This window comes from Corvus moneduloides, chromosome 2 (genome assembly GCF_009650955.1).
Source record: "Corvus moneduloides isolate bCorMon1 chromosome 2, bCorMon1.pri, whole genome shotgun sequence".
Taxonomy (NCBI): Eukaryota; Metazoa; Chordata; class Aves; order Passeriformes; family Corvidae; genus Corvus; species Corvus moneduloides.
Window position 1 is genome coordinate 52,707,041 of NC_045477.1, and position 14,242 is coordinate 52,721,282.

The 14,242-nt window shown below is 37.7% G+C and overlaps 1 long non-coding RNA gene across 1 annotated transcript in view; it reads left to right on the forward strand.

The window, feature by feature from the left end:
- Positions 1-10,294, forward strand: part of LOC116436440 — a 30,384-nt gene extending 20,090 nt beyond the window's left edge. Inside the window, exons 4-6 of the long non-coding RNA XR_004237016.1 lie at positions 2,587-2,689; positions 8,649-8,741; positions 10,222-10,294. This is a non-coding gene — a long non-coding RNA (uncharacterized LOC116436440). The remainder of the gene's footprint in view (positions 1-2,586; positions 2,690-8,648; positions 8,742-10,221) is intronic.
- Positions 10,295-14,242: the final 3,948 nt, after the last annotated feature.

Below are 14,242 nucleotides of genomic sequence, written 5' to 3' on the forward strand. Positions count from 1 at the left end.
TTCCAAATGTAGGTGAGTTGTAGAAGCTGGAGAGAGCTCCATGAATGCAGGGATACAGACGAATAGGAAAAACACTTTGAAATCAGGCTGATTTGTTCTTGATATATCTTTTGTTGTGACAAGAGATAATTTTGAAGTCATCTGGCATGCAGCCTTGATTGCCCAGGACTAAAGAACATAACTTTAATAAAAGTATAATAAAAAGGCTCTTTTCTGCATATTTCTACCTGTGTGTATTTCCTCAGGAAATAGTTCAGCCATCTTGTACACATTCACTGATACCCCTGAAGATTGTTAGGCACCGGAAGAATTGGCAGCCTGAATAAAGGTCCTCAAATAACAGCACATCAAATTTCTTGCTCTTACGTTATGATTAAAATCCAACAGAAACAGAATGTTCTTTGAGGTGTCATTGTGACTAAGGGAGAAAAAATGCCATGAGAAAAAGGTTATCATGAAACAGCACACTGCTTTTACAGGTTCTGTTAAAGGACCAACCTGAGGTGAGCCAAGACAAAACTCCAAATCAGCAATGGCCAGTTGATGCTGGATGAACAGGGAGTAAAAAACTGAAATGCAGATCTTTTGAATGACAGAAAAAATGCAGGTTTCTAAGCAATCAAGTAGGATCTTGCACCCACATGGGCAATAGTTTACTCTCTACAATTAATCAGATCTGACTGCCTTGGAATTGGTGGGTGGGACACCAAATTTTCCTGTCCAATATATGACAGTCAGGACTGCAAGGAAACATTTTATTTGGCCAGGTATTCACCCATGGCTCTTTCCTGTGGAGTTTAAAGTGCATTCCTTTCCTTTGCAAATTAATCAAAGGTTGCTCTTTTAAAACCTGATCTGAAATGTCGCAGCTGCCTTTTCCACAGCAGCTCAGCACTTAGAGAAGATGGGTTGAGCAACACTGATTCCTGCTGCTCTCTGAGATATTTTTAGGTCACTTTTGTTTCCTCTTTGTTGGCTGATCTCCTCACCAGGCTACCTAGCCCAGGAACATTTTCCTTACTTTCCTCTGAAACTGAGACACTCCTTATAAATATTACTATGGACAGAGAAGAGATCAGGATATAAGAAGGACATTGACCTTCTGGAGTGAGGCACAAGGAGGGCCACAGAGATGATCAGAGGGATGTAACATCTCTCCTACATAGACAGGCTGAGAGAATTAGGGTTGTTCAGCCTGGAGAAGGCTCTGAGAAAACACTATAGCGTCCTTCAAGTACCTAGAGGGGGCCTGCAAGAGAGATGCACAGAAACTTTTTACAATGCCACATAGCGATAGGACAAGGAGTAATGCTTTTAAAAGAACAGAGAATAGGTTTAGATTAAATATTAGGAAGAAATTTTTTACTATGAGGTCAGGGAGACACTGGCAGAGGTTGCCCAGAGAAGCTGTGGATGCCCCATCCCTGGAAGTGTTCCAGGCCAGGTTAGATGGGGCTTTGAACAACCTGGTCTAGTGAAAGATGTCCCTGGGACACCAAGGGAGATTGGAACTAGAAGAGCTTTAAGGCCCCTTCCAAGAAAAACCATTCCAGGATTCTTTGATTTTATAATCCTGTGAGGGAACATTGCCCTCTGATGCAGGCTTCCCATGAGAGACAGTCACAGTTCTTTTCCTATCCTGAAGGGTTCAAAGACATTTTATGATCAGACACCATGTACTAAGCATGAGTTAAGCACTCAATGGCACAACCACTATGTCAAACTGGGGCAGATCTGGGCACTTATAGAATCAGGCCATGGTATCTGGTGACATATACATTGTTCAAAAATATACAATAATATGGTTTTTTAACCATCTCTGGAGTTAAACAGATGCAGCCTAGCACTTCTCAGGATCACTAAGGCACTAAATTCTTCCAAGTCTTTCTTAAGGCACATAAGTCCTTTTTTGGATCTGGCCCTTAGCTTCATCCAGACTTCTTCCAAAATCTATTTATAGCTGCTCGTTATGGCATATGACATAGCGCATAAGCTTCAATTTGCTCAGATGGACATACACTACGTATTTTCCCACTTTGACTTCAGGAGGAGAGAGTGACACAAAGTGTACTAGAAGTTTATAAAAGTTGCAGACAAAGTAACATTTATGTGTTTCCAAGAAACAGGTAACTCCTGGCTGTTTGTTCCTTCCATACATTTCAAGAGTCTAATTTGAGGGAATTAATTTATTGCCTGTTTCTTGGAAATTCTTCCTATGAATTAAGTTTTGAATGTTAAACAAATTAGTTTTATATAACTTTGAAGAATAGTGAGCTTAAAAATAGTCACAGTTATATATTCTGGTCCGTAATGTGGAACAATAGGTTACTGTTGCTTTTTTACCCTTTATTATAATTAGGTGTTTTATTTTGCTGCTGCAAATACCCCTTGTGCTATTTGGACCAAGAAAGGTACAATAATATAATGGCTCATGGCAGAGATAATGCTCATAATTGAAAGGGACTAGTTTATTTTTGGAACCAACACTTTAAAAAATGCAAATATATAGATATTATAACTAATTATGGTTATATGGGTTATGTATTTTCAGCTTTAATATATTTTTCTTCCTTATAATAAATCCAGATAAATATTATGCCTACTAGATTTTTCGTGAGACAAGAGGGATCTCATCCGTAACAAACATCTCTTCCTCACTTCCCCCCAAAACCCTGGTGGAGTGCATTCTGTAAGTCAACAAATCTTTAATGTCAGATTTATAATGTGGATAGGAAATCAAGATTCAAAATACCATACTCATTTCACATTTTTCTTCAGGAGATGCTTATTTTAAAATAATTACCAGATCATTTTTAAGACTGCCTCTATATATGGTATATTCTCTTTCTCTTGTATACTCTTGACCCAGAACCCCTCATTTTCCAGAACATTCAAACAAAACACACTCCAGAGTGATCACAGACCGAGATGTAATCAGGATAATGTCACTACAAAGTTGGAATGCCATTAAGCTACGCAAAGAAGTTAATACCACTTTGAAATAAATATTCAGATTAAACAATGGAATGTATGGAAGGCCCAGATAAATTATTTCTATAAAAGAAACTACTGAAAATATCACCATGTGCTTGAATAAATATCAGATATTTGCCATCTAATTTTCTGCCTTACATATTGTTTGTTTGAGCCTCACAATTACACAGTGATCTCTTTCAACTTCGTTACAGTCCATAGTCGTTTCTTCCAGTGATCATTCTTATGGCACGATAGGTTTTTCAACCTCATAGACATTCTGTTCTCTGCTGGTTTTCCACCCACCCTTCCCTAGTAACTAACTGCACAGCAGCCCACTCTCAGCAGCTCTTTTCACAGATGAAATATAGATCTTGTAATTGTAATACAGCTTTGATTTCCTCGGACTTCTCATATGTTCATCTGAAAATTTCACTGCAGTAGTTAACAGCATCTTTACTTTACACTTAAGAAATAAAATATCCATTTTTAGATCATCATAGAATCATGGAATGGTTTGGGTTGAAAGGGACCTTAAAGATCATCTAGTTACACCCCCCTGACATGGGCAGGGAAGCCTTCCACTAGACCAGGTTGCTCAAAGCACTATCTAACCTGACCTCGAACACTGCCAGGGATGGAGCATCCACAACTTCTCTGGGCACCCTGTGGCAGGATCTCACCACCCTCACAGTAAACAACTCCTTCCTTATGTCTAAACCTATCCTCTGTCAGTTTAAAACCATTCTTCCTTGACCTATCTGGATCACATCAAGCTTCCCGTCTACCAACACCCCAAGATGGTCAATTTCTCTTGATTTCACTGACCGATGCCTTTCCTAGATGGACCACACTATTTTACAGGAGTTTTCTATCCTCCAAGTTACTTCTAGCACATAACAACTGAGTAATTATCATTTCTTGAATTATCTAAAATTGAATATTCAAAAGCATACATGTATTATTTTATTAAGCACTCTTTGAGATCAGTACTAAAATGCTTATTTTAGAATACAGAAGGAACAATATTAGACCAAAAAAGCCACTTGTGAAAATTTTAACCCTGGGTTTTGTTTTTTTTTTTAATACACAGTCCTGAAAATACAGGTATTAGAGAAAATAGAGAAATTTTATTTCTAAAAATGTTCTTCTCCTACACGGTGCTTCAAATCTCACACCTCTAACCCCAAAATCATGAAGACAACTGGATCCAGACAATTTCTGAAGCTCCATGGAGCCTTCCATGAGGTACATTATTACAAAGATACTTCTTTGTACTCTCAGTGCATCCCCACATGCTGTTCCACATCCTTCATTTGTAAGTCTGAATCACAACATGTAGCAGCAAAAAGACCTACCACAACCTAAAAAGATTATCTTTCACGGGATGTTTGTACTACATGTCAAAAATATTTTATCATACGGTATATCCAGAATAAACAATGGATTGTACCTTCAAGATATAAGATAGAGGGGATGAAAAGTCCACCGAAACCAAAAGCACAGAGTTTAACGACAGACAATCAGTAAATCATGAACTACAAACATTCATCAGCCAGTCAGTACAAGTATTCTTCAAAGAAATATTTGTTTAAACTATTACATAGTACTTCTATTTATATACATTGATTTTATTTCTACAGGCTATTTACAGATTCTTTTCCTCATGCTGGGGCATGTTTGCTTAAACACCCATTTCTCGCTAAGATGTTTTAAATCAGTTAGTGTCAAAGAAATATTCAGATATTACTATACAGCATATGTATTACTGCATGTTACACTCATTTCTATTTCAGTCAGATTACGGAAGCCCGAGCACTTTGCTATTTGCAAGGGACATAACTTCAAAAATCAGAAGACCATACTTAACATACTCATGGCAGTTAATTTCTGTGATTTCTGGGGTGTCTAAATTCAGAACTGTGATTTAAACCAGATTTGCCAAGAGGTACATTTTCTGGCTTCATATGCATTCAATATATATTTAATAACATTAATCACATTTTGGTCACAACATCTACTGATATGTTAATAATTCAGTATTTTTGAAAAAGAAACCATTCTTCACTTGGTGAGTCAAAATAGGGGATAAGAAGAGTGTCACCATTTGCAAAATCGCTTCAGTTATCTTGTACTTGATCGGATGGACAGCTGATGAAAAAGAAATTCCAGGACACATTCCACATAATTTAAAAAACAAACCTTTATTCTGTGATTCTTATTTCTTGCACGGGTGTGCAGAACACTTCCTCCCATGCTCTCTCAGTAAATAGAATCTACCACTATTTAAATCACAGTTTTCTTTTATATTCATAACCAAACTGGAAAAAAATTAAGAAATCAAGATATTTGGGGTTATATTAGAGCTATGCTTAATATTTACAAGAACTACTAAATATTTTAAACTGCTGCATCTTTAAAAAATACAGCAAAACATAAAGGGTCAGTCTTCAAAAAAAGTGCTATTTAAAAAAAAAAAGAGTTAAATCAAGAATTGCAAAAAGTTTGAACAAGATATTCTGACATTATTTTCATTTTTTCTCCAAAAGCATTTAATGTTATTCAGTGAAATGAAGGGCCTCAGCACACATTAGGTCTTATATCCCCAGGCCATGCCCAGACAGCCATGTGTGCGACCAGGGCACACAGAACGAAAGCTGCCCACCACTGTCATTCAACTTTGAGAGCATTACGCCAGAAATCTAATAGAAAAACTATCAACATTCATTTGCTGGCTACATTGTGTCTGCTCCTGGGTGCATAGATATGCACTGAAAGACCAGATGGTTGGATTAGACTCAAGTCTATAATAAAGCAAAACATAGAGGATTTTGTACTTTTTTTTTTGGTACTGTTTTTTTTCCTTTTCTCCCCCATTTTTTTTTCTTTATAATAGCTGTTCTGAATTTTCATAGATCCGTTATCTTTACATGCCAAGATTTCTTATTTCTAATTTTTTTATCATTTTGACTGAGTATCTTATAGCCTTTTTCAGATAAAAGCAGCAAGAGTGTGTTAAGCAATAAGGTGAAATAAAAACAAGCATAGAGAGATGATCAAGTCAAAAACTTGCGGGTGAAGAACTTGGAAAAAAATGCAAAAAATGCATGATTCATTAATGATTTTGAGCTTATGCTGGTAGCAGATGCTTGGCTAGACAAGAAGGAACAGAAGTACTGAGGCCAATGATGAGCAGTGAAGGACTTTGAAAATCCAGCCTGGTTCATGTCTTACTTTGGCACATATCAGGGACATTTCACTGCAGGTGATGGAGCAGTCTCACTGAAATCTGCATGAGACCAGTTTGTTCTCTTCCATATTATCTCCTGGGCTTGTAAAACACATGTAAACAAGTACTGAAAAAAAAACCCCACCATAATTTCTTTGCAAATAATTTCTTCAGACAAATCAAATAATTTCTCAGATACTGAAAATCTAACTAATCTGACATGATTTGTGAAAATTTAATTCCTACTACTATAATTCATAATCAACTAGGAACTTAAATATTGACTTAAAAATGCAAATTTTGCCTTGAAGGATTGAAAATCCTTGTCTGGAATGATTTTTGATCAAAACCCTGGACTTGAACTACTGATTTTGATGGCACTGAAGAAGAGAGTTTTATAGATTCACTTTCTTTAGAGTTAAATGGCTTTGATAATTTAAAAATAATTACATCGTTTTATTTTACTTTTTTTGCCAAAGATATGATTGTCCTAAGGAAAGACTCCTACAGTCAGATTGATTACACTCTGGTATATTTACCAAGTCGGGATTTTTTTTCTTAGATAATTTTTACATTTTCAGAAATGGAATTCTACAGCAAGAATTTCATAATTTTTAAGCAATTTTGGGTGTCATTCTTATGGACTCTAGGTGTGTTGGAGTTGGGGACATCATTGCAGAATTGCTGGTTTTTCTCCTAAAGATGCACAAGTGAATAAATGAGAAAAGAAAACATGGACATCTGAAATTTTTATGATCAAATATTCTCACTTGAAACTACAGATTTTTTTTCCCTTCAGACTTCAATCTGACTATATTCCAGCTGATGTGGTCAGTGGCTTTGTTCCCTAGTGAAAGGATAGCACAGTGTGTCTTGGAATTTGAAACCATTTCTGTAGTAGACATAAAGTTTATTTCACTTGGAAAGAAAAAGGATATTTGCCTTTGACTTCAACAGATGCTTTCTAGCTCTAACCATTCCCGTGTGGATACACACCTAGCAATCTAATAAACCACAGAAATGCATTACTGTCCTCAACTATTTGATGTCTTCCTACTTCAGATCAGATCTATAATTTATAAAGGACTTCAGTTAATTCCAGACAGTAGGCTCATGTTTCACATGTCAAATACCTCATAATTTAATTTAGAAGAAATCAGCAGTGCTGACAACTGAGTAGTCAGGAGAAGGAACTGGAGTGCACCTCATGGCATGGCATGGCAGGAACTAGCACAAGTCCCATCATTTTTTACTTGTTATGTGTTGATTTTTTTCTGTCAACTTTGCATATCAGATCAGTAATTATGTGTTAGAAAGGAACATAAGACCATTCATCCAGGGTAAGCATGATCACGAATGACAACATGTCAGAGAGACAGAATGTGTTGACAATGACATATCCCTGGAAGTCTACTTTTCAGTCACGATTCATTAAATCACATTCAAGAGTACATTAAATAGAGGCCAACTTACCTGAAAGCTGTTAATAGGAAAGCATATGTTTCTGTGTGTGTACAGAGGCATACTTTTAATGCATAAATGGAACCTCAGGAAAAAGATACATGAATTTGGTTGTTGTGTAATATAATCCTTATTTTGAGGTAATTCATTTAAGCATGAAAACAATTTGGAATGGAATCGTTGGAGGGAGTCCAGATTAGAGCTGTTAAGATGATCAGAGGGCTGGAGCGCCTCTCCAATGTAGATAGCTGGGAAAGTCGGGGGTTTTAAGCCAGGAGAAGAAGAGGCTCTGAGGAGACCTTATATCATTTTCTAGTACCTAAACGGAGTCCCAAAAGAGCTGCACAGGGCATAGAGTGATAGGACAATGAGTAATGGCTTTAAACTGAAAGAGGTCAGGTTTAAATTAGATATTAGAAAGAAATTCTTTAATGTGAGGGTGGTGAAACCCATGAACAGGTTGCTCAGAGAAGCCGTGGATGCCCCATCCCTGACAGTGTTCAAGGTCAGGTTACATAGATCCTTGACCTGCCTGGTCTAGTGAACGGTGTCCCTGTCCCTGGCAGGGGGGTTGGAACTAAATGATCTTTAATGTCCCTTTCAAGCCAAACCATTCACAATGCAAACACAGTACGGTGTAGTGCGATATAATCTGGTTCATTTCAACTGTACTTTAGAAAGATTTCCTTCAAATTTATGTCGTGCTATTACCAGAGACGTTTGGTCATTGTGAACCCTTCAGACATTTTTAAAAATATTTTAATGCAAGTACTCATTATGGGGTAAAAAATCTCCTGATGCGATATTGTTGTTAACGCAAGTGACAGCATACTAAGCAAAATGCAAAGAAGGAAAAGTCTGAGAAGCAGTATCTCAATACAGCACACAATGGAACTGTCACTTGTACATATTTGCATTATCCAAATTGTTTGTATATAGGATGAAGCAGAGCTAAGCTTAATTTAATTATCCTTTAATTTCTCAGGCAGCTCACTGGACACCTAATTTTGCTTTCTGAAGCTCTGCTTCTGCTTCCCATTCTCCGTCTACTTCAAATGTAGAAGATTCCCCAAACCAGGTATATAAGCACGGTTTCATCTCACACTTAACTCTGGAAGATGCATAATTCCACTTGAGATTTGTTGTGAGGTACATTCCTGAGCTACTCGACCTGACTGAAGTGCAGCCCTTCAGCCAGCATGGATTGCAGCACTTATGTTCACTTCAAAGCAGAAAAGCACAGGCTGTAACCTGGAGATCTCTGTGCTGCCTGGCACTGCAAAGGCTGTTTTCTTGTTAGCTGCTACTCTCTTGCTGACTTTGTAGGAGGAAGAGGAGGATACATGGAGAGCAAGGAAAAGTCTTTATTCTTTTTCAGTTTGAAGTTGTGTTACTTACACAGCCTTCTTTGCAGACTAAAGCCTAGATGATGTGTAAAAATGTCATTACCAGTCTTACTGGTCGTACCAGAGAGTATTTGCTTTGTTAGGACATATAAAGTGAGCACATATTCTACTTTTACGCTGATGTCATGACTTTGCTTAGGATTTCATTCTTTGAAATTTGGTTACATCAGCAGAAGAAGCTCAAAGGACTAGCCAAAATATGTGAACAAAGCTGTGTCTTCTCACCAGCGCTGCCAAAGAGAACTGAGTTTCTTTTTCATGTCTCCAGTCATCCTCTGGTTTGATGTGAAAGAATAGTCTAGAGAGAGTTTGATTTGACATTGAAACAATGAATGACACAGAGCATATATTTCTTTCTTACTTGTTCATAATGTTGCAGCCCCTTTGTTTTTGTGTTCCAGGTTTCACACCTATGCTGACTGGAAAAGCAGTGCATTGGTGGGGGGGGTGGGGGAGGGGGGCGGGGAAATGCTTAAAATGTCATACCTGTTAAAAGAAATGGAAGCCAAACCAAATAAATGCCACAGAAGAGTGGTTACTAAACTCTCTGTTACTAATTCTAACAACTACGGTTCAATATGAAAAGTCTAAACATCACCATCCCTACCCATGCTGGCTTTTTCTCAGGAGAGGAAGAGGCAAGGGACCTTTCACTGCAAACAGAGGCAGCATCCAGAGAGCCAGCTAACAAAGTGCTGGCCCTACAGGTGTAGACTGTAGCACACCCGAGCAACTCAGCAAGGGTCTTCAGTGACCATCCTCTCCAGCTTAAGCAACTAAATTCTGTCTCTGGAACACTTAGCCCTTCTCAAGAACACTTAGCGTGAACTCAAGCACACGTAAAGCTCTCAGTAGGGTTCTTTGTTCAACATCTGAGAATCCTGTTTAGCTGAGTGGGGTGATAACGTTGCAGATGACTGCTGTTTAAGTCTGCTTCTTCTTTTAGACTCTTAAGAGAATAAGTAAAATATTTAAGTCTGATGTGTTCATCTGTTTGGTTTCAGTTTGCATTCACCCTTCACCCCTTTCTTCTCTCTAAGTTAACCTGCAAAGTAATAATCATGTCTCTGATTTCCAGGTATTGGTTTCCCTATGTGTCTCACTTGTATTTAGGTCTTCTGTGTGTAACAGCATTGATTCACTGTGTTTCAGATTCCACTACAGATCAACATGACAGACCATTTCTCCTTGAAAAATTGTCTGCAAATTGAGATGGGGGAAAAAGATGAGATGAAAGATTTACTGACATTTAAGACAGCAAACAGCTGCATGTGTAATTGTGTAGTTAGCATATCTTTACCTAGTTTAAAAATATCTTTCTAAAAGTTCATCTGTACCAGAGAATAAATATTTTTATTAGCATACAGTTAGCCAAGCCATCAGACTGAAGGCCAAACTAGTGCCAAGAAATCACTTTGTTATAGTTACTACACATACCACAGAGATGCAATTTAAATTTAAAACACCTGACTCCTAAGCCAGAGTAAATATTTTACTAAAAAAAGAGTAGGTTCTTTTCAAAATGTTCAGAAAATTTCTTACCTGAACATCCTTCAGTCTTTTCAACATTCAGTAAGTGCAGTGTCTTTTTCTTCCCTAAAATAATTGCTTTGTTTCAAAAGCCTATTCTGAAACTCATCCCCACAGGTGTTTGACCATTGTCTTCAGGGAGTCTCTTCTGCATCTTCTGTGTTGCTTGGTGATAGGATTCAAAATAATTCTGATTCTGGAAAGAGTGAAATAGTTCTGGTGCCTTCACACCCTGCTCTGGAAACCCTCAGCTCACCAGTATTGCAAGATCGGAGGGTGCTTTTCTGTTCACTGAATTTTAACACTGAAACACCAAAACAACTTAAAGGCAAAATTAAAAATCTCATGCATTGCACAAACTATTGAGTCAACAGCCTTTTACAAACCTAATTTGGAAAGAATACAGATTTTAGGAACTAATTCACGTGGCCATGGAATGTTTTAATCAAAAAACCTACATGTATGTTTATACATGAAAGATGTATCACTAACATAAAGATGGGACTTGTAAAGTGTTTTATGTACAGTATGTATATATACAGGGGTGTATTTTGTGAGAAGCAGACTTCAAAAGACTCTCTATCCTCAACTGTAACAAAATTAAGATAACATACATATATACTATCTTTTGATATATTCCTTGAATGTTGTGCTTTAGTTTGTAATACTCATTTCCAGTGATGAAAATTAATTAGTCACAGCTTTTAACTAAAAAAATTAGCTGCTACTTATTATTTGCAAAAGTCTGGGCCACCTAAAATGCTTATTCATGAAAATTAGAGATAAAAGAACATGTTAAAGAAGTACTTTGTTTAAATTAAATATAACATTAATTTAAATTCATCTTCACATAGGAAAAATACTGTGCATAAATAATTCTGTAATTTAAGGTTATTAGGAATCTCATATATTGCTATTCTGATATTTTATATATATATTGTGTGTAAATGTGCGTGGAAATAGTCTTTTGAAGAGAATATAATTACTCATTTCTTTCACTATTTTTATGTATTCAAGTGAAAATTTGAATATGAAATGAACGTTCATCAGTTATAAGCTTTTGGACCCAATGGATAATCTGGAAGGGCTCTCAGTAGGATTTTCATTATTATCTTTTATGATATTTATTATATTACTCTAATCAAATATGTGCTTCTCAAAAGGCACTCGGTGGCAAGACCAGTTTCTGAAAGTAATTTTCCAGATCTAGAAGTAGGAGAGGAATCAGGAGTGTACACAAAACGGAAGCAGTCTCTGGCAAAAACCAAAAAGTTTTTTGGAACCTTAGATAATAGGAACTCTTTGTAACTATTTTCCCAGCACTCTTACACATGCTGATACAAGTGAGGAACAGAAAGGATCCCGGGTAAAACAAAATCCGCTCGAGGACCTGCTTCATGGCACTGCATGTCAGTTGCTCCACAGTCCACTTAGTCCTATCTACAAATACACTCCATGGCTATAAATTAATTATTACAGTTTGTCTTGGTTTGAGGCATATTTGGAGGGAAATGTCTGAAATGAACATCCCTCTGTTAGAAGGCAGATTTCAGCAGCCCCTCCCCCACCAGGTTTGAAAATAAATTCCTCAGAGAAAAGTGAAAAAGAACTATTTATTTAACAAGCAAAGTGCACGCAGGCACAGAAGAAAAGAATGAATAATGTTAGATAATAAAACCTCTCGCTGTGGAGAAGACCTGGGAAGATTTTCAAAGTCCTTTGTGGGTGTGGCTCTCTCGTCTCTGGAGCTGGGGTGCAGCTTGGGCCCCTCTGGACTGCAGTGTGGGACCTCCCAGTGATGTTCTGGTGTTGCTGAACAGTCCAGAAGAGGAGAAGAAGAAGAAGCTAAAGTCCCAGGAAACTCCTTGCTCCAGCTACGATCAAGAAGCTAGCTAAAAAACAGTTTTAACTCTCCATCTCTCTCCTGAGAAAAGGAGCTGAAAGCTGAGGAGAAGTAGGAAGGTGTTTCCTCTGCTCTGCCGCAGGAATGCAGGGGTGTGTGTGTCCTTGAGCACAAACTGCTCTGAAAAAAAATTTGCCGGGCTTCTCTCCCCGCTTCTCCTGAGAAATAGCTTAAAGACACAGGAAGGCACAGGATTCATGTCTGGCATAGAGCAGGTGATAGGGAATACAGTATCATAGTCACCCCAGGACACAGCTGCAGCGAGACTGAAATGACAAACCAAGTCAGTTTACGAACAAATTTATACATTCTAAAAAATGACAGTCCCCTCATGATCACAGCAATTTTCCTGCCATCACACTTTGCTGTGCTTTCAACTACTGTCAGTAATACTAATTATTCTTTTTCCATAGAAAAATTAATCATATTATTTACTAAATAGGTTTAAAGCAGCACAAAGGAGTGATTCACAATATTCCTCTCATTTTTCTCTTTGTTCTATCCTGACGCCCTCCTCGATACAGTAATTACTAGACATAGAGCCTCTCTATTTCTATCTATATTGCTTTGATTTATAACCTATCAGCCCATTATTTGGTTCAAGAGGAACCCTCCGGAAGCATAACTGCACTGTTAAGTCATGACTGGTTCCTTGCTAATCCAGCTGCCTACTGTCTATGAAGAACTGTTCTTGGAATCAAACTTCAGACAGGTCAAGGTGCAGAACTGCCTTATTTCCTACAAGGGGTGCAGAATTGTGAACACAGATACCTTGAAATGATGATCAAGAATACTGTCTTGGAGATTATTTTAAACAAGGCCATAAGAGGCAGAATATATATTTAACAAGTCCTAGGATCTAGGGTCAGGTCATTGATTTTTTATGTATTTTAATCATTAACACAATCTCAGAATACAATCTCTGCATATGACAAAGAAACCATCAGATCGAACAGCAATTATCAACAATCATAAATGAAGATGTTGAAGAGCACAGGGCCTAAGATGAAGCCCTGTGGAGCCCCACTAGTGACAGATCATCAGCCTGATGTCACCCCTTTCACTATAACCCTTTGTGCCCCACCCGTGAGCCAGTTGCTCACCCATCCAATGATGTGTTTATCCAGGTGTGGGCTGGACATTTTGTCCAGAAGGATACTGTGAGAAAAAGTATCAAAAGCTTTGCTGAAGTCCAAACAGATTTCATCAACTGGCTTTGCAACATGAAGTAGGTGGGTTACCCTGTCATAGAAAGAAATCAGGTTCAACAAGCAGTACTTTCCCCTCATGAAGCTGTGCTGGCTGTGAATGATGACTGCCTTTTCCTTCAGGTGTTTTTCAACACTTCCCAGAATAATCTTTTCCGTGATTTTACCAGGCACTGAAGTTTCTCAGGTACTCCTTCTTGTCCTTCTTGAAAAAGAAATGTTGCTTTTGAACCTGAAATTTCAAGTGGTTGGCAGCTGGAAAGAACCTCACGTTTTTGCTCAGTTTACAACAGTCTGTCTCAAGGAAAACACTTTCATGTTGACAAGACCCCATTTTACAAGATAGATTACACTAAAATATGTTTGGCAAGCTCTGTAAACAGAAATAAAAGACTGTTGCCAGAGACAAGAGGAAGAAAATCCATCATTAAAAGGAAAAAAGACATGTATCCGGCGGCAGGGAAGAACAAACATGCATATACTACTTAGGATAGATGACAAAATTAAGCTAGCAGTGTAGTTATCTACAACA